Here is a 22,125-nt window from a genome sequence, read left to right as displayed (position 1 = left end):
TTTGCACCACTGACACTGAGATTTTTAACACCAATAAATATGTATTTACAGTGTATCGTTTTAAACACAATCTGTACTATAGACACGAATACACGGTTATCTCAGCATATGAATCTTTCATGTCAACTCACTTCTTGAGGCGCGGCGGGCAACGTCTTATTTTGCCAGAAACAGTGATGACGGGAGAGTTGTTTTGCCAGTAACAGTGATGGCGGGAGAATTGTTTTGCCAGTAGCAGCGAGGGCACGTTCGGTGCGGTCACGCGTCAGATATCATACGTTGCAGACGTCACCTCGCTGACATACTTGACTATAACTGCTGCCGTCGTCTCCGCGTGGTAAGAACACGGGGTCACGTGGAAGGAGGGGGCGGGGTGAGGTTATATAAAGCCCCGCGCAGTGTGACGCTGCTGCAGTTGTTGTGTTGGGGAGAGCAGTAGTGTGTTATACGGCACATGCTGGCAGGGTTTACGCATCATTATAAGGACACGTGTTATCTGTAGGAGATAAGTGGAGGGGGTGACATTGACCTGATGGCAACGGGTTTGCTTTATTAATGCAGTCCATAAAAAGTAGCCCTCCCACGAGGGAAACATAACCGCAGTGTATAGCAATCCTCGGCACGTGCGCAGCAGATACTGTGCTATCTCTAGTAACCCAGCAAGGCCCATGCACCGGCTGAAAGTGTTTCTGTAACATGCAGCATGGTGGCATTCTGTATTTTAAGTTGACCTTGATAACAGGGCTGGGTTTTCAAGGGAAGTGAGCGCCATCGCCTTATGTAAGCAGCTAACCAGAAACTAAAGTGATTTGTACAATTATTTGGAAGGGGGATGAAAGAAATACAAATGAGCCTCTCAGATATTTCTATATTAAAGCTAATTTATTTACTGTAGGCTTAGATCTGTTCATTTCCCCCCCTCAGGTTTCTGGCAACTTATTTCCCTACAAAAACACCACTGACCTTGACAGAAACAGAGAGGCTTTTCTTAAGAGAAGGATCAACCCATGCTTTGAATTAAGGGATATTTTTAACAGATGGCAGAGGTATATGGAGTATAAACAGTACTGGTGGATTATGTACATGACTATCATCAAACTAAGTAGTTGTCTAGGAGCTCTTCATTAGGCTACCACATAGAGACAAGTCTAAGGGAGGCATTTCTGTATTAAAGATTCTCCCAGACAAAATATAAGTACCGCGCCATAACTACCTTTTATGATGTTTTATTATCTAAAATAAATAAGGCACATCCAGTGACCTAGGGTTTGGAAATATAAAAAACTACAATAATTAGTATAAAACAAATGTGATCCATATATGTACAATAGAAAAATATATCAACTCTTAATTATTGGGGGGGGGGGGGGGAATCTATAATGTATAAAAGGGGAAATGTAGAAGGCATTGGCTCTTAACATTTATTACAGATTAAATGTTTTTTTTTTTTTTTTATCAATTTCATTTTAAAATAAGTCACACTTCCCCCTGTCCTTGAACATTAGAGATGGGTGGGGAAGTGATTAAGAGGCAGAGTGCAAACACTGGGCAAAGCGATCCTCCAGGGGTGTATCACTGCATTTGAGGGTTGGGTGAAATATAGGGGTCCAAAGATCCTGGTTTACTTGGCGGCTCTGCCTTCTTTGAAGATGCCTCGTCTGAAACTGCATATTACTAGCTTACCTTAAAATGTCAACAATTACTATGGCTGACTGATACAGCAGTAATAAAAAATGTACATATCGACATCGTCATTTTTTTTATTATTGCAATATTACTATCATATCAGTATAACGCCCAACTCTACAGTGACGGTTGAGGGATTAAGTACTTGGCCTAATATGGTATGCCAATAATGAACTGATCAGTGACAATCAGTTTTATGAGCACAGAGTGGGGAAATCGTTACTACTATAAAGGGTTTTTTTTTTCTGTTCAAAGCAAATTTGTTGTTGACTGGGCCTTAGTATTAAGAAATAACTTTTTAAGTGCAGTTTGGGAATAAGTCCAATTAATAATATGTTCTTGTATAGCGCTGCTAGTTTTACGTAGCGCTTTACAGAGACATTTTGCAGGCACAGGTCCCTGTCCCATGGAGTTTACTATCTTATGTTTTTGGTGCTTGAGGCACAGGGGAGATAAGGTGACTTGCCCAAGGTCACAAGGAGCCGACACGAGTAAAGAGTTTTAGTGCGCGCTGGCTGTCAAATGTCTCCCTGGAGATCCCTCTTCAATGCTGCTCCCCGTCTCCCGTGATCAGCGAGGCTTGAGAGGACTCACACACATATAACAAAAAGAATGGGGGCGCAGAGAAGAAGGAAAAGAATCACTGAAAGTGCATAAGTACATTTGTAACGGGTTTTCCCCCCCCCAATCGCAGATTACACTGTGTGGGTGCAGGAACATACAAGGTTACTCAGTTGTGGTGCATTACCTGTTGGCTCACAGGAGGGCTGAGCTTCCGCCACGGGGAACCTAGGGGCAATTATATTAGGGGTATTCACATACGATGCAGCGCCTCCACCTGCGATGGCTCCCACCAGAGGGGGAGTGGTTCTTCGCAGGACAATCACAATAACCAAATACACATGTGTGAGATAACCAAAGAGCTTTTAGTTGGGAACACAATAACACACTTCATATAACACTTGTCCCTCTCTAGAGGAGGCACTAATCACAGCCTATCACACCACTCTACCTATGCTCCACAGCGGAAGCCCACACTTTATTCGCCACGGCGGACGCTAACGCTTGTACAAAGAGATCCCTCCCCAAGTCCAGTAACCCCAACCCAATGTCTCGTACTCCCAAGTCATAAACCAGTGTATGTGTGTGACTGCGCAGCCACTATGTCTGTTGATAGGCCTTGTTGGTGCACGTGAGGGTGTGGGTTACCTGCCGAGCACTCCTGTACTCGGACCTGCAACGGCTTCTCAAAGGGTCTAGGCTAACTCCTACACGAGTTCCGGATCCAACACAGGCTGATTCTTCAGGGGCGATCCCACCCTGATAACCTTTATTATTACTGTCCAGTAGCTAATGGGGCAGATCCCTAACTTAGGGCCTGTCCCTACAATACTTCACTAAGATGACTCAGGGCTATCTGGGGCCTAGGGGAATTGCTGGCCTAGTGCAGAGAGTCACTGACTCCCGCACCCTACCTCCTTCCCCTAGCTGCTCCGGTCACCAACTGACGTGTGCAAAAACCCCGCGAAAAGTATCTATTCCCTGCAAGCAGGGAGCTCCTCCAGCCCTATTGGCTCCCTGGCGTCACATGGGGTTCCCTAATGCTCCTGGTATCTGTAGTCCCTGGCCAATACCTTCCCTGGTAGGCTAGGGCTTCGCGGGCTTACTTCTGCGCATGCGCGAGCTGACTGGAGTTCTCCCGCACCTGCTCTAACTGCGCATGCGCGAGCTATCTTTCAATGGCGGCGCCTGGCTCCGCTAGCCGCCGGGACCCTAACGACGCGATCGCGGCCCCGGCAACCGGCCCGATCGCGTCCCCGGCAACCGGCCCGACCGCTTCCCTAGCAACCGGCCGCAATTACAACCATTTGCGGCTCGCGTGCTAGAAGGAGGGGGGTGAGTACGTGAGGGGGGACCTGGCTACATCCTCCCCCTGGTAAAATCCCCAATGTCCTCGCTTGGGACACCATGCAATGCAACTATATACAAAAGTTATATAATGAAAATGGCGTAACATACTTATATAATGAAAATTTCAACAACCAACCGTGATTTCACTATTATCAGCTCTAAATCAGATTGCACATTTCATTGAACATCACAATAACTGACTGTACTTTGCTGCAAGCCCATTGCTGAGCCTCATAATGGGGTGCCCCAACTTGATCATAGGTTACCCGGTTTGGAGGGTACCTGACTCTTTGGCTCCTACGGAGTTGTTCTTTTGCGACTCCTTCGGGGGAGTAGTAAACACAGTCCTGAGGCTCAGCCTCTTCCCTTGAGGGGATAATTGTCTCTGAACAGTCTCTGTTAGGCACAAAGCACGGGCTCTGTGCATCCAAAGGCTGGCCCGTTGGGGCCACCTTAGTAGGCATTGGCCTACGGGGCCCTTTACCCGTAGCTCCTCCAGGAGATGCCCCTTCTGTGGGGAAGTACCTTTGAGAGGGTCCCTCCATAGGATCCTCAGAAGTTTCAGAGTGGGTCTCATTATTGACAGTCTCTTGACCCATCTCTGACGACTCAGACTCACCGTTGAGCGGTGTGGCCAGTATCTCTGTCTCTTCATCTTCTACTTGTGGAATGGGGAGAAGATGATTGCGGTGCCATACCTTTACCCGGCCATCAGTGTCTTTGATGCGATAGACCGGGAGGCCCGGCATCTGGGATTCTATTTCATACACTCCGTCTCTCCATCGGTCGGCCAATTTGTGCTTTCCCGGGACTCCCAAGTTTCGAAGCAATACCGCATCCCCAGGACGAAGTTCCCGATATCTGACCTTATGGTCGTATCGCCTTTTGTTGTCAGCGTTCAACTTAGCTGTAGCCTTCTCAGCTTGTTGATAGGCCTGCTGTAAACTGTCTTTGAGTCTTTGTACGTATTTAAAATGGGTAGCATTGTGTATCCCATCTGTCGACACTCTAAGACGTATGTCCACTGGCAGTCTTGCCTCTCGCCCGAACATGAGGAAGTAGGGGGAGAATCCCGTTGATTCGTGTCTAGTGCAATTGTACGCATGCACCAGGGCCTCTACGTGTCGGCTCCATTCAGTTTTCTGAGCACTGTAGTGTTCCGAGCATATCCAGTAAGGTTCGATTAAAGCGCTCGGGCAGTGCATCTCCTTCGGGGTGATACGGGGTTGTTCGAGACTTGGTGATATCCAGCATTTTGAGTAACTCTCTGATCAAAGTACTCAAAGTCCCGTCCTTGATCGGAGTGCAGGCGGTTGGGGAGACCGTAGTGCACGAAGTACTTCTCCCATAGTATTTTTGCCACGGTGATGGCTTTCTGATCTTTAGTGGGGAAGGCCTGAGCATACCGGGTGTAATGGTCCGTGACGACTAGCACGTTGCATATTCCCCGGCTGTCAGGCTCAATGCACAGAAAGTCCATACACACAAGGTCCATGGGGCCCGAACTTTTTAGATGGCCCATGGGGGCTGCTCGTGTAGGCAGAGTCTTGCGCTGTATACACCTAGTGCAGCGGCGACAGTGGCGTTCGACGGCCTCTCGCATCTTGGGCCAAAAAAAACGATCTCTGACCAGCCCAAAAGTCTTGTCTATACCCAGGTGTCCATGATCATCGTGTAGAGACTTCAACACCAGATATTGTAAGTTCTTAGGGAGGACTAGTTGTCGCCTATCCGGGTGGTTGTGGTATTGCACCACCCGATAGAGTAAGCAATTGTCTATCTCAAATTTGTCCCATTCCCGCATGAGCAAGGCCACCAAGTCATTGGGTGCGCGTTTCAGAAGGGCTGGGTTCTGCTTTTCAACGGCTCGCCTGATGATACTAACGACCGGGTCTCGTATTTGGTAGTCTACTAGATCCTTCCACCGTAACACCTTGTCATGCGTGATGTTCATCCCTTTTGGGTCGCAGTAGGCGGCTGGGACAGCCTGCGACCGGCATCCCACTGAGTCGGCCACTCTTAATTCTGAAAAGGCCACTTGGTCGTTGACGATAGCGGCCATGCTACACATAGCTCGCACTCCGGGTCCTGGGATTTCCTCCCATTCCTCGTCATCTGGATTAGCACTTCACCCTGGTCATCTGGATAGGGCGTCAGCCCCTATATTCAAGGGTCCCGGCTTATACTTCATGGTGAACCGGTAGCTGCTTAGAGCGGCCAGCCAGCGGTGTCTAACTTAGCCGAGGTGTTGACATAAGTGAGGGCATTGTTATCCGTCCTTCGAAGGTAACACCATACAGGTAGTCGTGGAGCTTCTCGGTGATAGCCCACTTGAGAGCCAGAAATTCCAGCTTGTGGACGGGGTATCTCTGTTCACTGGGTGTCAGGCTGCGGCTGATGTAGGCTACAGGCCGAAGGCCCTCAGGGTGCTTCTGATGCAGGACGGCACCCAGTCCATTGAGACTGGCATCCACATGTAGAACGTAAGGCTGTTCGGGGTCAGCATACGCAAGCACCGGTGCCTCAGTTAGACACTTCTTCAATTTCAGGAAGGCCTGCTCGCACTCAGGCGTCCATTTATCACCAAACGGTTGGCGTGCCGATGCAGCTTTCCTCCCGGTCTCTGAGGGATATATCTTCAACAGACTGTTCAGGGGTTTAGCTCTACTAGAGTACCCTTCCACGAAGCGACGGTAATACCCACAGAACCCCAAGAAGGATTGCAGCTCCGTGACATTCTCGGGACGAGGCCAGTTCACTACTGCTTCTACCTTGGCGGGGTCGGTGGCGATCCCTTGGGCGGACACGATGTGTCCCACGTAGGTTACTGAGGTATGGCAAAACCGGCACTTGTCTAGGGACAATTTCAATCCTTCGTTTCCCAGACGGTCGATCACTTTGAGTAATCGCTCTTCGTGCTCTTCCAGAGTGCTTCCGAAGACGATGATGTCATCCAGGTATACAAGACACTCCCGCGGGCTCATGTCCCCGATAGTCTTTTCCATCAGCCGTTGGAAAGTAGCGGGCGCCCCACATATACCTTGGGGCATACGTGTAAATTGGTAGAATCCCAATGGGCAGACGAAAGCTGTTTTCTCCTGATTTTCCGTATTCATAGGTACCTGATAGTACCCGGATCGGAGGTCGAGCACGCTAAACCACTGACTTCCATTCAGCGCATTCAGTATCTCTTCAATGCGCGCAAGGTTGTACTGATCCGGTATTGTACGATTGTTCAGAGTTCGATAGTCGACACACAGTCGTACGGATCCGTTCTTTTTACGCACTACCACTATGGGTGATGCGTAGGGCCCCCGAGACTCCGTCAAAATCCCGGCATCTTCCATATCGTGAATGGCGTTCCTTACATCGTCCACATCCCGTGGGGCGATGCGACGAGAGCGTTCTCGGAACGGGGTGACATCACTCAGACGAATGGCATGTTTGGCGCTGCGACTGCACCCCACATCCATCTCACTCGTGGAGAACACCTGTCGTCGTCGATTCAACTGGGTTGTCAGCCGCTCCTTCCACTGGTTGGACAGTGTCGACTCACCGAAGTTGAAGTCCAGCTTGACTAACCGTTCATCCACGGCCACCGCCTTCACCTGAGGCGTGGTTTCTACAGGGCTGACTGGATATATGCAACCTAACTTCTGGTCGGCATCAAATTCCATCGGGAAGGGGGAGAGGTTCTGGACATACACGTGGGTTCGGAGTGGGATCTTGGTTGTCCACTCCCTCACTTCGGGTAGTACCCTATACCCTCTCTGGACCTCTTCTTCTTCAGGCGCATTCTCCAGAGAGAATAGCTGGTCGCTCTTATCTCGTTCGGGATAACAACACCAGACGTCCATCTTTTGCACTCCCCCTGGTAATATGGTCGTCAGTCCCCGTTGACGGTTGTAGAGATCCCCATGGCGCTCCAGGGCATATACCCGGTTGCACTCTTCTCGCAGGACTGGATCTAGGAGAGCAGTGGCTAGCGGCAGCTCGTTAGTCTCTTTCAGATACGCTCGGATCACCGCTTGTACTATGTCAGCGTTGGTGCCCAAGATGATCGGGTACTTGCACTGGTCTTGGGGCTCCGGACATACCAGGGCCGCCACATGCATGGGGTGCCTCTTGCCGGTATTCAGCTGGAGTATTTCCATTTGAACCCGTACAATCCCATCGATGGGGTAGTCTTCATTACTTAGCCCCCGTACGGTCACGTGATCAGCCGCTCTCAGGGTGCAGTGTCGGAGGTGTTGTTCATAGAACGGGCGGTATATGATGGTCACTTGGGACCCCGTGTCCAGAAGAGCCGACGCATAGATCCCTTCTAATAACACCGGTATGATAGCTGCAGGGCCCACTTGGCTGTAATCTTCCCGGTTGGAGGCGTCATCCCCTGCGTCGGCATCCGCAGGGGCCTCGGTGGTTCCCTGAGGGGTCTCCACGTCAGACCCGGCGGTTTGTACTCTGCATACCATCGACCGGGCTGTGTTCCTACGGTCGGGAGTGTTGTCTCCGGGGAGGTCCTCCCTTTCTGGGCAATCACGGAAGAAGTGGCCCGTATTACCGCAGGTATAGCAGAGGAGGTCTCTGGGCCCAGAGCGGCCCCTAGGCGGGGAAGATGGCTTACGGGCGGCTCTAGCTTTAGAGGCTGAGTCCTTAGTTGCGACCTCCACGTCCTGGGTCGGGGTTGTCTTGGCCTTGGCCCCAGCGGCCTTAGCAGGGTCACGGGTGGAAGGCTCCTTAACCTTGGTGGGAGTATGCAACCGGGCGTAGGCCTCGTGTTCTTTGATCTCATCCATTAATTCCTCCCAGGAAGGGGGGTCACCTCGCATCAAGGAGCGCTTCATCATAATTACAATATGATGTTCGGGTAGAGCTCCTCTCAGAAATTGGTTACGGCAGTATTCGTCCACCTCGGCGGCCGTAATACTCTTCCTTTTTCGCATCTCCCACAAGACTGCTTGGATCCGCTGTAGGAAATCAGATAGCTCCTCCCCGTCTTTCTGGCACAGATTGAAATACCGCTTCATCAATTGCCCTATGTCCTCGGTTCGCCCATAGGCCCGCACAAGAGTCTCTAGCATTTGATGAGCGGTGACGTCCGCGTGCTGATCTTTAGCCATCTGTATGGTGGTAGATGCGGGAGGGCGTAAGCATTCCATTATGCGTTGTCGCTTCACCGGCTCAGAGCACGTCCACTCTTCTAGAACCTGAGACGTGTATTCTCTCCAGGCGTCAAACGCCTCTTCGCCCGTCGGGGTCGGCTTGGTTCCTGAAAAGATTTTTAGCTTGCGATACTGTTGTGAGGTCTGAGCTTCGGATCAGGACGGCCCTAATTCTAGGAGTGCCTGAGCTAGCATTCGGATGTCATCCCCAGGTTTATAGGACGAGCGGGCCATACTTAAGGGTGGACTATGGTCGGTGAGAGCGGGCCTGTCGGCCCCGCAACAACTTTCAGAAGGAGAAGGTGATGTATGCATAGCAACCTCTTGTAAATTTGTGCGGGAGCTGTCGGGTTCTGATTTTACGTACAGTTCAGGATAGACAACAATACAGCAAGAACCGGTTGACGTTGCCAGCCACAAGCTGGACGGCCCCTGATCTTCGGTTATATCCTTCCCTACACTCACTAGCACGGAGCAATACTCCCGGTCTGTATCCTTGCGTCGCTCTAACACTCTTATTTTGACAGCATCCCGGATATGTGGGTGTTGCCTCAGGGCCAGTTGTATGGATGAGGACGGCTTATCAACAGGGACCCGGCTCACCGCGAGCGTGTGAAGCGGCGGCACTTGTAGCTCCATGGCCCAGTCGCGTACTTCAGAGCGAGACGGTGACGGTAACGGGGATGACATTTTGAGAAAAAGAGAAAAAAAATGGAACAGGGCACCCCAGGTCTAAGCTCTCAGCAGCGCCTCCAAATGTAACGGGTTTTCCCCCCCCCAATCGCAGATTACACTGTGTGGGTGCAGGAACATACAAGGTTACTCAGTTGTGGTGCATTACCTGTTGGCTCACAGGAGGGCTGAGCTTCCGCCACGGGGAACCTAGGGGCAATTATATTAGGGGTATTCACATACGATGCAGCGCCTCCACCTGCGATGGCTCCCACCAGAGGGGGAGTGGTTCCTCGCAGGACAATCACAATAACCAAATACACATGTGTGAGATAACCAAAGAGCTTTTAGTTGGGAACACAATAACACACTTCATATAACACTTGTCCCTCTCTAGAGGAGGCACTAATCACAGCCTATCACACCACTCTACCTATGCTCCACAGCGGAAGCCCACACTTTATGCGTCACGGCGGACGCCAATACCTTATGCGCCACGTCGGACGCTAACGCTTGTACAAAGAGATCCCTCCCCAAGTCCAGTAACCCCAACCCAATGTCTCGTACTCCCAAATCATAAACCAGTGTATGTGTGTGACTGCGCAGCCACTATGTCTGTTGATAGGCCTTGTTGGTGCACGTGAGGGTGTGGGTTACCTGCCGAGCACTCCTGTACTCGGACCTGCAACGGCTTCTCAAAGGGTCTAGGCTAACTCCTACACGAGTTCCGGATCCAACACAGGCTGATTCTTCAGGGGCGATCCCACCCTGATAACAGTCCAGCTCGTTCCGCGAGGCACGCAGTATCCTTTATTATTACTGTCCAGTAGCTAATGGGGCAGATCCCTAACTTAGGGCCTGTCCCTACAATACTTCACTAAGATGACTCAGGGCTATCTGGGGCCTAGGGGAATTGCTGGCCTAGTGCAGAGAGTCACTGACTCCCGCACCCTACCTCCTTCCCCTAGCTGCTCCGGTCACCAACTGACGTGTGCAAAAACCCCGCGAAAAGTATCTATTCCCTGCAAGCAGGGAGCTCCTCCAGCCCTATTGGCTCCCTGGCGTCACATGGGGTTCCCTAATGCTCCTGGTATCTGTAGTCCCTGGCCAATACCTTCCCTGGTAGGCTAGGGCTTCGCGGGCTTACTTCTGCGCATGCGCGAGCTGACTGGAGTTCTCCCGCACCTGCTCTAACTGCGCATGCGCGAGCTATCTTTCAATGGCGGCGCCTGGCTCCGCTAGCCGCCGGGACCCTAACGACGCGATCGCGGCCTCGGCAACCGGCCCGATCGCGTCCCCGGCAACCGGCCCGACCGCTTCCCTAGCAACCGGCCGCAATTACAACCACCCGCGGCTCGCGTGCTAGAAGGAGGGGGGTGAGTACGTGAGGGGGGACCTGGCTACACATTTATAAATTCATATTAAAATAACAAGTACACAACTTACGATAAAAGTGGAATCATATGGATCCAAGTACACAGAATGGGTATATCACTCAAACGGAAGGTCTGTAGTCCAGGCAATATCCCCCTCTGGATCGCAGTTGGCGTGTGCTTAGGGGAAGTTCTAAACTGGCGTCCACGTGTAGTGATCCCTGCACTCATGTAGGCAGTGCTAGGCGTATAGCGTTGTCACGTAATTACCCAGCATGCAATGACTATCCTATGCGTTTCGTGTCACACTTCATCAGGGGGACAGGGAACAGGTTCCCCTGCTTCAAACTCCGTGCCAGTCAGTGTCTTTACTCACTTAGCCGCTCCTCCAATTGACAATAGTTTAAAAATAATGTTGCTCTCTTTCTCCCTCCTTTTATCTATTTTTGATTTTAAAAAAATTATTTGGGATTTCTTTCTTTTAGACACCAAACATTCACAAAATATGAATGTAATTGAGATTTTTGTTGCATGAAGTGATTGGTTTATATACACATCCTCTCAAATTTTCAATGTGTGAGTTATCTGAGTGACCCTTACATCTCACTTTTTGTTTTGGGTAATTCCAGTGTGTTACCTCCATATGTATAGACTTGGGTACGGTACCTCGCATCAGCGGCTAGAGAAATATTCCTCAGGCTGAGGTCTCCCCTCCCCCACCCCCCCTTTGCTTCAAGGAATCAAAATTAGATTGTGAAGTCTGCAGAGATTTAAAGTGTCTACTGTATTTTGACTTTTACAGAATATTGCATAGTTTGTGTTATAAATCTACATATATCAGTTATAATACATTTTGCACCATACGAGGCTTGGCCAAGTATACATAAAAGGGTTGAATGTCTTTCTACTTTAAAAAAAGGCTTTTTACCAAAAATATCCAGGTATACGACTACATTGAGAACAAAGATTTAATCTAGCCCATTGGTCTGCAATTGGGATTTGTGAACAGCCAATTCATGTACACAACGCAAAAATATGTTAAAATCAAGTGTCTGATGTTTGCATCAAAATAGTGCTGTGCTATTAAATGTAGTTTTCCAAATTCCTTGTTTTATTCATTTTAGTAATGGGTACTAGAACACAATGGGTGATGCAGTATGTATGAAGACTTGCAAAATGAAGCATGACTCAAATTAAGTCCTGCAAAAATGTCTATCATTTTTACTCTGTTTTCACTTTGCTGGCACCTTTAGTGAGTGGTTTGGGGAGTTGTAATGGCTGAAGAAAATGGATTAATCTTGATAAACATTCCCATGGTCAGATGATAGCATGACAACAATCTACTGTACAACAAACTTGGAAACGGGAAAAAAAACTAGAATGCATTTGCTATATAAGGAATTAGGGTGTTATCCGGTTCTAAGGAAAGTTCAAAGTTTCAGCACTTATTCTAATTATATTGTGTCCATCTTCTGCTGTTGTACAGTATTACATAACTGCAGAATAATTAGTGTGCATATTAATCATTTACTCACATGGTGCAAATGCAGCACAGGAGTATATAAGAAGCAAATCAGTGATGTCAAGATAACTTCTTAGAAAGCAATATATTTTGGTAGAATATACTAATATAACATATTAAGTCCCTGTTTTTAGGGTATTACAATGTAGATTAGTGGTTAGAAACCTACATTTCAAGATAAATCAACCTGTGCCCCTTCCCGTCTGTCCAGTTTTTATTTCTATTTAGTATAAACGTACAGGGGGTTATTAGACTGCAGCAGATGTAAGTTATTTGAATAATGATGAGTGGTGTCGTGAAAATGTAGATGGACTACCGCTTTAAAATAAACCTTAAGACCACTATTAAGTTACGTTTTAAAATCGCTTACACAGAATGTGCCAAAGGTGTATCGTAATTGTATTTTATGCATACATCGATAATTTTATGCATACATCGATAATTTAGTGTACAGTATGTTTTTTCTTAAAAGGTTGTACTTTATTCATAATATACATTTTTAAGTAAATCAAACTACAGTTTAAGCACAACACCCCCCCCCCCCCCCCCTGTTATCAGATTCCAGGTTGGTCGTCAGCATGGAACCCGTCGCCAAGAAGATCTTGAAAGGCATTATATTGCTGGAAGTGGCCGGTGTGGTTGGGGCATACGCTCTGTTTCATAAATTGAACGTGAGCCAAGGTAGTACTGAGGTGCACTCAAAGTTACACAACACAAAGCACCTGCAAGTAAAGACAACTGTATGCAGTCTCGTACACAGAATAGCACCTGCAACATACATATCTATTTTTTTTTTTAATGCGAAATAATATCAAAATGTGAATTTTCATCTTTGGGTATTTATCTTGATTTAAAGGGGCAGTCCCACGTGGCAGGTAAAAAAACATGAGTATATTCCACTAACTTAGAAAAATTAAACTAATCTTAAAGTAAGTATCCTGTTAAAAAAAAGCACGTTTTACTTTTCTCCAGGCCCATTGAATTCATGCATACAGGTAGCAACTTATCTGTTTAATCAATGATGGTTTTGTAGCCCTTTTTCTGACGCCTTCCTAAGGGACTACTGGTACTGTACACAACCTGCGGCTCCAGGAGATCTGAGCCTCCGCTAGCTGGGAGCCTGGGGTAACGGTTCTAGCGCAGAGCCTCCACTTGCCCAGGATCCCCGTTATGTAAGATTGCCCTGGGCAAGAAACATACCATACAGTGCGTGCAACCAAGTTTTACTATGCATAGGCAGTCTTACCTTATTCTCTATATAACATCACACATAACTTGCATATATATTATAACGTTAGAGTCCTTATACTATAGTGGCTCAGCCACACCTCTAGGGAATTTGTCCGGTATAACAGTGGCTCCGCCACGCTCTTATAGAGGTTGTCCTTGTAAAGTATTGGGTAGTATGCTCAGTCCGCTAGCCACTTGCTAGTGTCACTACAGAGGTATTCCTAAGGCGGGATCAGCGCCTGATGAGCGGTGTTGGTGCACTTTCCATTACAATGTACCTTCCGGTCACGGCGGTGACCGTTCCTTCTTCACAAAGGATCCGTGCCTCCGCTCCTTGTCCTCCTGATGTCGCGGTGTCCCGCCGTCTGATCCCAGATGACGGCGACCGGCCACAACTCGGTGCGTTGTCCCTAACTAAAGTGACAATTCCTTCCGCTATCGAGCGTCCCTGCAGTACCGCAGCCTACGGTGACTCGGAATTCTCCTATGGGCCTGAGGGGAATAGCTGACCTATGCAGGCGGGTCACTGACCCCCTGCACTCACACTACCTCCTCCGGCTCTGTCCTCCTCTCCTCCCTAGCGTGGTCTCCCTCTCCACTTCCTTCTAATCCCACCTTTCTCATTGGCTCCTAGCGTCAGGTGACTGATCCAGAGCTCCTGGAAGTTGTAGTCCATTAATAGAGCCTTTCCCTTATTGGCCTGGCGTTCGCGCGCTTCCATCTTTGTTAGTGCCCTCTGCAACATTGCGCAATAACATGGCGGCACCCTGTACTATCGTGCCGTCGCGGAACCTGCCGCACTCCCTCCGCGCGCACACATAAAGTACCTAACACACCCTTACAGTTTTATACCTATTCTTATACCCAAAAGGTCGAAATAGATGTTGCCTGTGAGTAGGTTTACTGGCTATGCACTTCTTTGCCCAGGCTGTGCTGGAAAGCTGTGTAATACAGCAGGCATAAGCTTTTAGGTCCATGTTACAATGGATAAGAAGTAAAGAAGGACACTGCTCATTTGCATGTCATTACCCAGAGTACCTGGCTACAGTGGAAGCACTGTTAAGCGATAATGGTGAAAGACAGGGTTGCAGACCTCTGAGCTATGCAATTTCACCACATGGCATTTTTATTTACTGTATGTACGGTGGAGGGTTTTTGTCAATTTTGTTTACCCACCATAACTATTTTTTGTCTGGTTATACCTATTTCACAAACAATGGACAAAACAAATACACAAATTTACCTCTAATTTTGAGAAGAATAAGATAAACAATGTAAAGACCAACAGATTTGGTTAAGGCCTACCATGGAAAATACGGTTAAAAAAAGATGTGAAATATTTTTTTTTAGATTGTTCATCTCCATTTAACCTACTAACATGCCACTGTCCTTCGTTCTTTTTTTGACTCTGCAGGGACTGTTCCTTTAAACTCTGTACGTTGAAGTGACATGGTGTTAGTTAGTTTTGTTTAGACAGCTTGTACAATTATCTTAAAAAAATATTGTTTTACTCTGGTTTCCACATGGTTTGATAGATCCAAAACAAGGGATGATTGACTCAATATGTAATAAGGTGAGAGATAAAGAGGATGAGCCCCAGCTCAGCTAATACAGTGTTAATATGTTCTAGAGGGGTGCTGTCAGGGAATAAACATGAGGCATATACAAGGAAAGAAGAATCCATAAATGACTCACCCAACCTCTTCCAGATTAAATAATATATTAATGTTAATAATACTTTATTAATGGTTAAAACCTACTAGGTCCTTCAAAACCAAGTGATAACCCCTGTTAGGGTTTATGGTGTAGAAGTGTCCTTACATTTAAAACCTCAATAGCGCTGGCATGTGGCATAAAGCCATGTATGAGACAGTTGGTATGACAGCCCACCCATGAAGAAGTTCCTCCCGGAACGAAAAGCGCGTCGGGTGATGTGCTGCTTTTCACGTCACTAAGTGTGACTGAGACGCAGGTCTCAGTCAAGGCATTAGACAGGCAGTGTGTTCTATTACGCTAAGCTCTGGCTAACAATCTATAGCTAGATAAAAAGATGTGGACCCACAAGGTAAACACTAGCAGTCAGTATATTAAACCAATACTGTCTATGGAGCACTAACTCGATTTCAGTATACCATTACTCAAGCCGATACACAAAATATAATCTGTCCGGTAAATAGAGGCAGGCATGTGAGACACAGTACGCTACAGCGTCTATCAATAGTAACAGCCTACCCTCATCTTTACTATTTGGATAAGCATTCAATTAGAATGATAAATATTTGATGGTTGTGACAATTATCCACACACCTATTTTATCTGTATATACATTGAACACGATCACTCTTCTGGAACCAGGATCACATGTACAGTAGGATGTGAATGACTCCAGTGATTTAACGCAACCCCTTTTGAAAGCACACAAAGTCCTTCTATATTCTTTAACTTTATTGGGGGAGTCAACAGAAATATAAAAGGTACTTAAAGATGGTGTAATGTAGTGCGTGTGCTTCAATAGCTGATGGTGCCTTGGTATAAAGGGGGGGGGGTAAAAAAGGATGGCCTTTGCAGGGGTGTAATGGAGGAAGAATGTACTCACTAAGCCAGCTAGTTAGATCTAAAGCACATGTTCCTGTGACAAGCAGGAAGAGTCAAAGGACCATTCCATAAACAGAAATGGGTAGGGGAACAACAAGGCTAAACCAAACGCATGGTAATGAGAATGGGAGGTTGCCGTAAAGATAGAAAGTGTCAATAATGTATCTTTACACATGCAGCTAGCTGCTGGAACAGGGGAACTAACAAGCAGCTGAATTAAGGAGACAGAAATCTGTGAGCTGCTAAGAGACACAGAAAATGTGTAATCCTGTTCCAGGACAATCACAGATGTCCCAGTTACTTCCTGACACAATCCATGAGACAGTTTTTTTTCACGGTTTTTTTTCTTTCATTTCTGGGCTCTAAAACGGCCCATGACTTATTTTGTATATATACCGTTCACATAATTATCACTAACAGTATCACAAAATTGGCTATTACCAGTCTCGCCATATATCAACTTTAGAATATCAATATATTATACAGTGGCTCTCTTGGGATCAAATATTATTACTAGGAATGCTTTAACATCCTATTACTGCTCTTACTGATCATACAGACAGTAACATTAATTTCTATCTGACCCTACCAATAGAGACACCAATATATAGGATTCAGTATACTGACTCTTCAAAGGTCACACCAACTGTGTGACAACCATACATGGCTTTATGCCACATGCCAGCGCTATTGAGGTTTTAAATTTAAGGACACTTCTACACCATAAACTCTTACAGGGGTTATCACTTGGTTTTGAAGGACCTAGTAGATTTTAACCATTAATAGTAGTTCTCAGTAATAAAGTATTTACATTAATATATTTATTTAATATAGTAGTTTCATAAAAGTTATTGTAATTTGTTTTAAGAACTTTGTAAATCAGCAAAATGTTTGAGGGAAACTTGTTGATTTGCACTCAACACTTCTCAATTTTTGTATAAAAATATTGGAAAAGTTGACAAATTCGATTATTTTCAGGAACATTTCTAACAAGTGGCTTTCTACGTAAGGTATTTGCTTTTGAGGATTTTTTAGTGAAGTTTGATAACTTTAATAACTTTTTTGGAAACTGCAAATGGCCAACATTTGCTAAGCTTCACCAATCTGTAGAACAGGTGTGCAAACGGGGGGGGGGGGACACACACAAAATGTTGAAAGGGGGGGCGCTGCGCTTGCAAAGGCCCCGTGCTCTTTTCCACAACATTTAAATTGATTGCCTGGGGAAGAGCGCCGGGCCTCTAAATTGCTTCTTCCGTTCTCTCCAGCTTCTCTTGACACTCGTCGCTATGACAATGCAACAAAATGCCAACGCATCACATGACAACGCAACATCGCAATGCCATGACGATAACGTCTCAACGTCAGAGAGAGATGCCAAAGAGGGTGGGGGGTGTGGAAGTTAAGAGCAGGCAGAGGATGCTACTTAAAAATTTTGCACACCCCCTGCTCTAGAAAATATTTTCCTTTCGATCTCTGGACTCTCTCCGTTTCTATTTTTCTACTTCTGTCTAAGTACTGTAACGGATTTTCTGACCTGGCCTGACCCACCCAATCCCATATTGGCCCCTGTGGTCTAACCAGTCCCCATTACAGTGTGATGTCCGGTGGTGCACCTGTTGGCAACAGGACTCCTGAGTCTCCCGCATGATGTTGTGTGGGGATTGCCAACCCAGACAGGCAGCTGAGGTAGTGTGCTTGAGTCCTACCTAGATCCAGTGCAGCGCCTCCACCTCATCAGGATTCCAGCGTGAGCTTGTGGATGGTCCTGGTGAGGAACTCCTCTGTGGTGCTCCTCTCTGTGCAATGATTCCACACTTACACACGAGAGTGTCTTTAATCAGGAGCATCTTTATTGAATACGGTGGGCCAGCTGCCCTCCACAATGGGTGTATTTAGCCCTCCATTGTTCACCGTACTTCCCTTTGAAAGGTATAGTCCTCCTAATGTAGGGATTCCCTATCCCCGCAGGGATATCTACCCTGTGCCAGGTCCCTGGTCACAGTCTCATAAGCAGCAGCTTAGAACAGAATCACTCTTAACTCCTTCCAGAACTGGGAAGAACTATTACCTAATCCTTCAACAGCTTAGCAACTACTTCTGAACTCCTAACTTTTGATCAGTGCTGTGCCTTATGTATCCTCTGGGGGCTGACACAACTCTGACATCACTAATTATGGATTCAGAGCATGTGACCACTCCCATCCATACATAGGGCACCTCACCAGGGTGTGAGGGCAAACCTCCATAATTACTGCTGGCATGCCCATAATTTACGAGGCCTTATTGTCAGCAGGAGAGATGACTGCAGCCATTTTACAGCATGGTTACAGTACTCTCTGGGACTGATTGTAAAAACTCCAAGGCCAGTCGCACTTTGGGTGAAAACTCCAATTGACTTGAATCAGCGTTTCTGCCATCAGCTGATCCGGAGTTTAAGGAATCAGACCCTTTATGCTCAGTTTGTTTTCTTATTTGTGACTCAATGGGATTAACTTTGCTCCTAATCTGTTTTTCAAGTCTAGGTTGTACCCTGGCTAAACAGTAAATGTATTTAAATTTCACCCAGCATCCATCTGTCTAAGTCTTCTGGTGCATGTGTGAGACAGACCGGGAGTCATAAAAATGCAATGACGAATGTCACTCTCAGTCTGACAGTATCTCCCGATAAAGTAATTTGCTCGATACCCTGCATCATCGTGTTTGACTATCCCGCATCGTGCTTTGATGACTCCGGCCTTAACTTCTAACAACAAAGCTCTGTAACACCATATGTCATAGGTGGCAAATAAGTGAAAGACTGTAAAGTACCATCAACTCTAAAAATAGGTCAAACATCATACAATAGCTGTTGTCCTATCATCTTCTTGTATTTGTTTGTCCATTTTTGGTACCGTTTTAGCCCCAGTTGTTTAGATCTTGTACCATTTAGACTATTGAGGCATTATGTGGACCTAAAGTAAGGGGTGGTTACATTTAGAAATACTCACCTTTTATACAAGTATTCTATATTGTGTGATTGTTACAATAAATATAATATGAATATAGGTGGGTTTTGTACATTTGATTGTAATGTGTTCCACTGATAAATCGCTAATCTTTCTGCCTTTCACTAGATTTCAGGTATACAATGAACAGAAGATTTCCCTCTGTTTTAGAAGGTACATTTTTTTCTTCTGCTTTTATATAGTTCACGGTGGCACTGCCTTGCAGTCTGTGCTGTTATAATTGGTAGGTTTGTGAGTTAAGTCTCAAATTCTGTAACGATTCGAAATTCACTTCTTCCTAAAAGTCAGATAAAATGTAGGCAATAGAAAAGCAGAAGAGTGGTAAGGGGAGTCCCTGAAATGAACTGTGGAAAATATAAGGCCAATCACTCGTAGGTCAACATTGAAATAAACAGAACTTTTTTTTTTAACACAACTTGTCACTGTAGAATCACTTGAGTTATTATTTAAAAAATATGTTTTCTGTTTTAAAATGATGGCTTCACCATAATAAGTTGATTGTATTGAAGTACCACATTTTCTGTTTGCATTGAAGGTTTTTGAATGCACTACGATAGCACTACTGAATGTGGAGTTACTGGACAGAAAAAGGGGAGGGTGGCTGATTTTCTAAGCATGGCCTACAGGCATTGTCTTAATTTTTAACCTTTTAGAGTGACATTTATGAAGGTCCCTGAAAGCCACAAGGGCCGGCACTCCAGGGACCCTGAATGTCATACCTTTTTTTGCTCGTTCTCGAATGGGAGATTGCATTCATGATTGGAAAGGAAAAACACTCCTATTTCAGTCATCGGAATGCTGGTTGTAACTGATTGCTATTGAAGTGATCACGTGGTTGCGATCCCTGTATCATATAAGTTAAATTAAAGCAGCAATACGGGTTTTACTTTATTTTTTTATTACAGGATTGAAGCAGGGGTTTTCGGAGCTGCACTGTATTCATTTCAGCTCATTGGACCCCCTGCTTCTAGAGATAACGTCATCCAGTGCGGCATTCTATTGGCCCGCGTGACTGGGATGTTTAAACTGAAAAGAGATAACCGTCACACCCTACAAAGTTAATTCTGGAAGTAAGGTGTCCCCAGAGCTGAAATTAACACAGTTCAGCTCTTCGCCTATAATAAATTTAAACAATGATACCTGTATTGCTGCATTAACATATTAGTAATGTGTTTAAATATTCATATATAAATCACACTAGAAAAGTTGTTTTTCACCCGAAGTAAAGAGTGGCATGAAACACCTAATCTAAAAAAACCTTTTGTTCATATATAGTGTACTATAAATCCAATGAATGGTCTGGAATATATGGCACACGGGAACTTGATGCAGAAACGTGGTCTACAATAAAAAAATAGTGAGTTTTGTTGGTCATAGATTTTATGTTAAACAAGTATTTTAGAAAGTTTGTAACAGTAATGTGTCTTTTTTTGCAGGTTTTTTGTGATGGTTATTACACAAACTTCTGCTGCATTTACAAAATCAAGCAATGTAGGATTATTCAAAATAGTCAAGTGAAATCCATCTTCATCCACATGAACAGTGTGACAAACATGTGGCTAGTATTTAGCCTTTGTGTTGATACGTAGCCGAATAAACTCGAGTTGTCCACTTCTGTCATTTATTTGCGAAAGAGAAGGGTTTGCCTTTTAAACAGTGCTAATTTTATTTAGTACCATTTCAAAGGCACTTAACAATTAAAGATGGAGAGATGTAGCCACGTTGGCTATAGTTTTGTTCTGCCTGTTGCATATACTCGCTCCACAAGGCTTTCTGAAGAGTTCCTCAATAGTGCTGTTCAGCTTACAGTTTTGTAATTTCTTTTTTTGTGGCTTAGACCCCTTTTATATGTAGAAGTAATATTGCTATTAAGAGCAAGAAATTACAGTTTGGTATATATCCCGTTTAGTAGATCAGTCGATTAAAACCATAATGCTCATCATTGCATTCGATCCGCGACTCGCATAAGCTACTTTCATTTGCGCGTCCCCATATTTCTTGCGTAAGGATCACTACAAAACTCCAATAGAAAAAAGGTCCAACGCTCAAATGGATATACATAAAACATATACAATAAATACCCTATACATTCAGGTATATGTGCTTACACTTTCAACCTATGACCCACCTGTCAGGCTATCCCTAGACACAGGAATAAGGTTTAATTGTGCTAAAAGATACCGTAGCCGGTACGAACACTTGCAAAGTGCCTATTTCCACACCGGCTCACATTTGGGATTTTCTAGGAATGCACCGATCAAAAGCATATCTCTTTCTCCTCACTTGTTTATACATAAAACATACATTTGCAAAAACAAACAAACAATTTATTAAACAAAAAACACTAAAATAAGAATCTCACAAGGGTGGTGTATGGGGAAGAGAAAACAAATATCCGCAGAAATTCACTTCCCCCCTCCCCATAGAACAGAATAGGAGAAAAGCAGGAAGCAGCCTAGAAGACCCAAATCCAAATGAGGACTGGCACCATGTGTCACTATCGACCCTTCACTTGGCCCTTTGTAAAATAAGCCATCGACTCGCTATATGTACACCTACAGTGCGTGACGTCACCGCGTCAATTGTGTGACCATGAAGATCAGTTAAGTGCTCCCTCTGCAACAAAGACACGAGGAAGAGACTGATCAGGGGCGCCCCCCAACGCCAGCAGGCCAGTACCACCCTGCACAACAGGCGTCTATGGGAGCATCCCATCACCCAGCAATGGAGCAAGCCACTCAGGTTAAAGCCCAGAGTCGAGCTGTGGGAGAAAACCACGGATCTCCATACGCATACTCCGCAGCCCTTTTTCCCTCTAGCATGAAGGGACTACTGGTGCTGGCGTTACCTGTGGGCTCACAGAGAGCTGAGCCTTTGCCACTAGGAGCCTGGGTTAACAAATATATAAAGTGGCAGCGCCTTCACCTGTACAGGAACCCAATTATATGAGATAACCCCGAAGAGGA

General features: G+C 45.9%; 1 long non-coding RNA gene across 1 annotated transcript; it reads left to right on the top strand.

Annotated features, from left to right (window-relative positions):
* The first annotated feature begins 180 nt into the window (after positions 1-180).
* Positions 181-20,770, top strand: LOC142497260 (uncharacterized). The gene is made up of 5 exons (XR_012802217.1): positions 181-337; positions 12,888-13,010; positions 19,268-19,312; positions 20,435-20,516; positions 20,596-20,770. It is a non-coding gene; the product is annotated as an uncharacterized LOC142497260 (long non-coding RNA).
* Positions 20,771-22,125: the final 1,355 nt, after the last annotated feature.

The sequence above is a fragment of the Ascaphus truei genome, chromosome 1, assembly GCF_040206685.1.
Source record: "Ascaphus truei isolate aAscTru1 chromosome 1, aAscTru1.hap1, whole genome shotgun sequence".
In the NCBI taxonomy this organism is placed as follows: Eukaryota; Metazoa; Chordata; class Amphibia; order Anura; family Ascaphidae; genus Ascaphus; species Ascaphus truei.
Note: the sequence above shows the minus strand (reverse complement) of the source record. Positions and strands in the feature narration are given on the sequence as shown.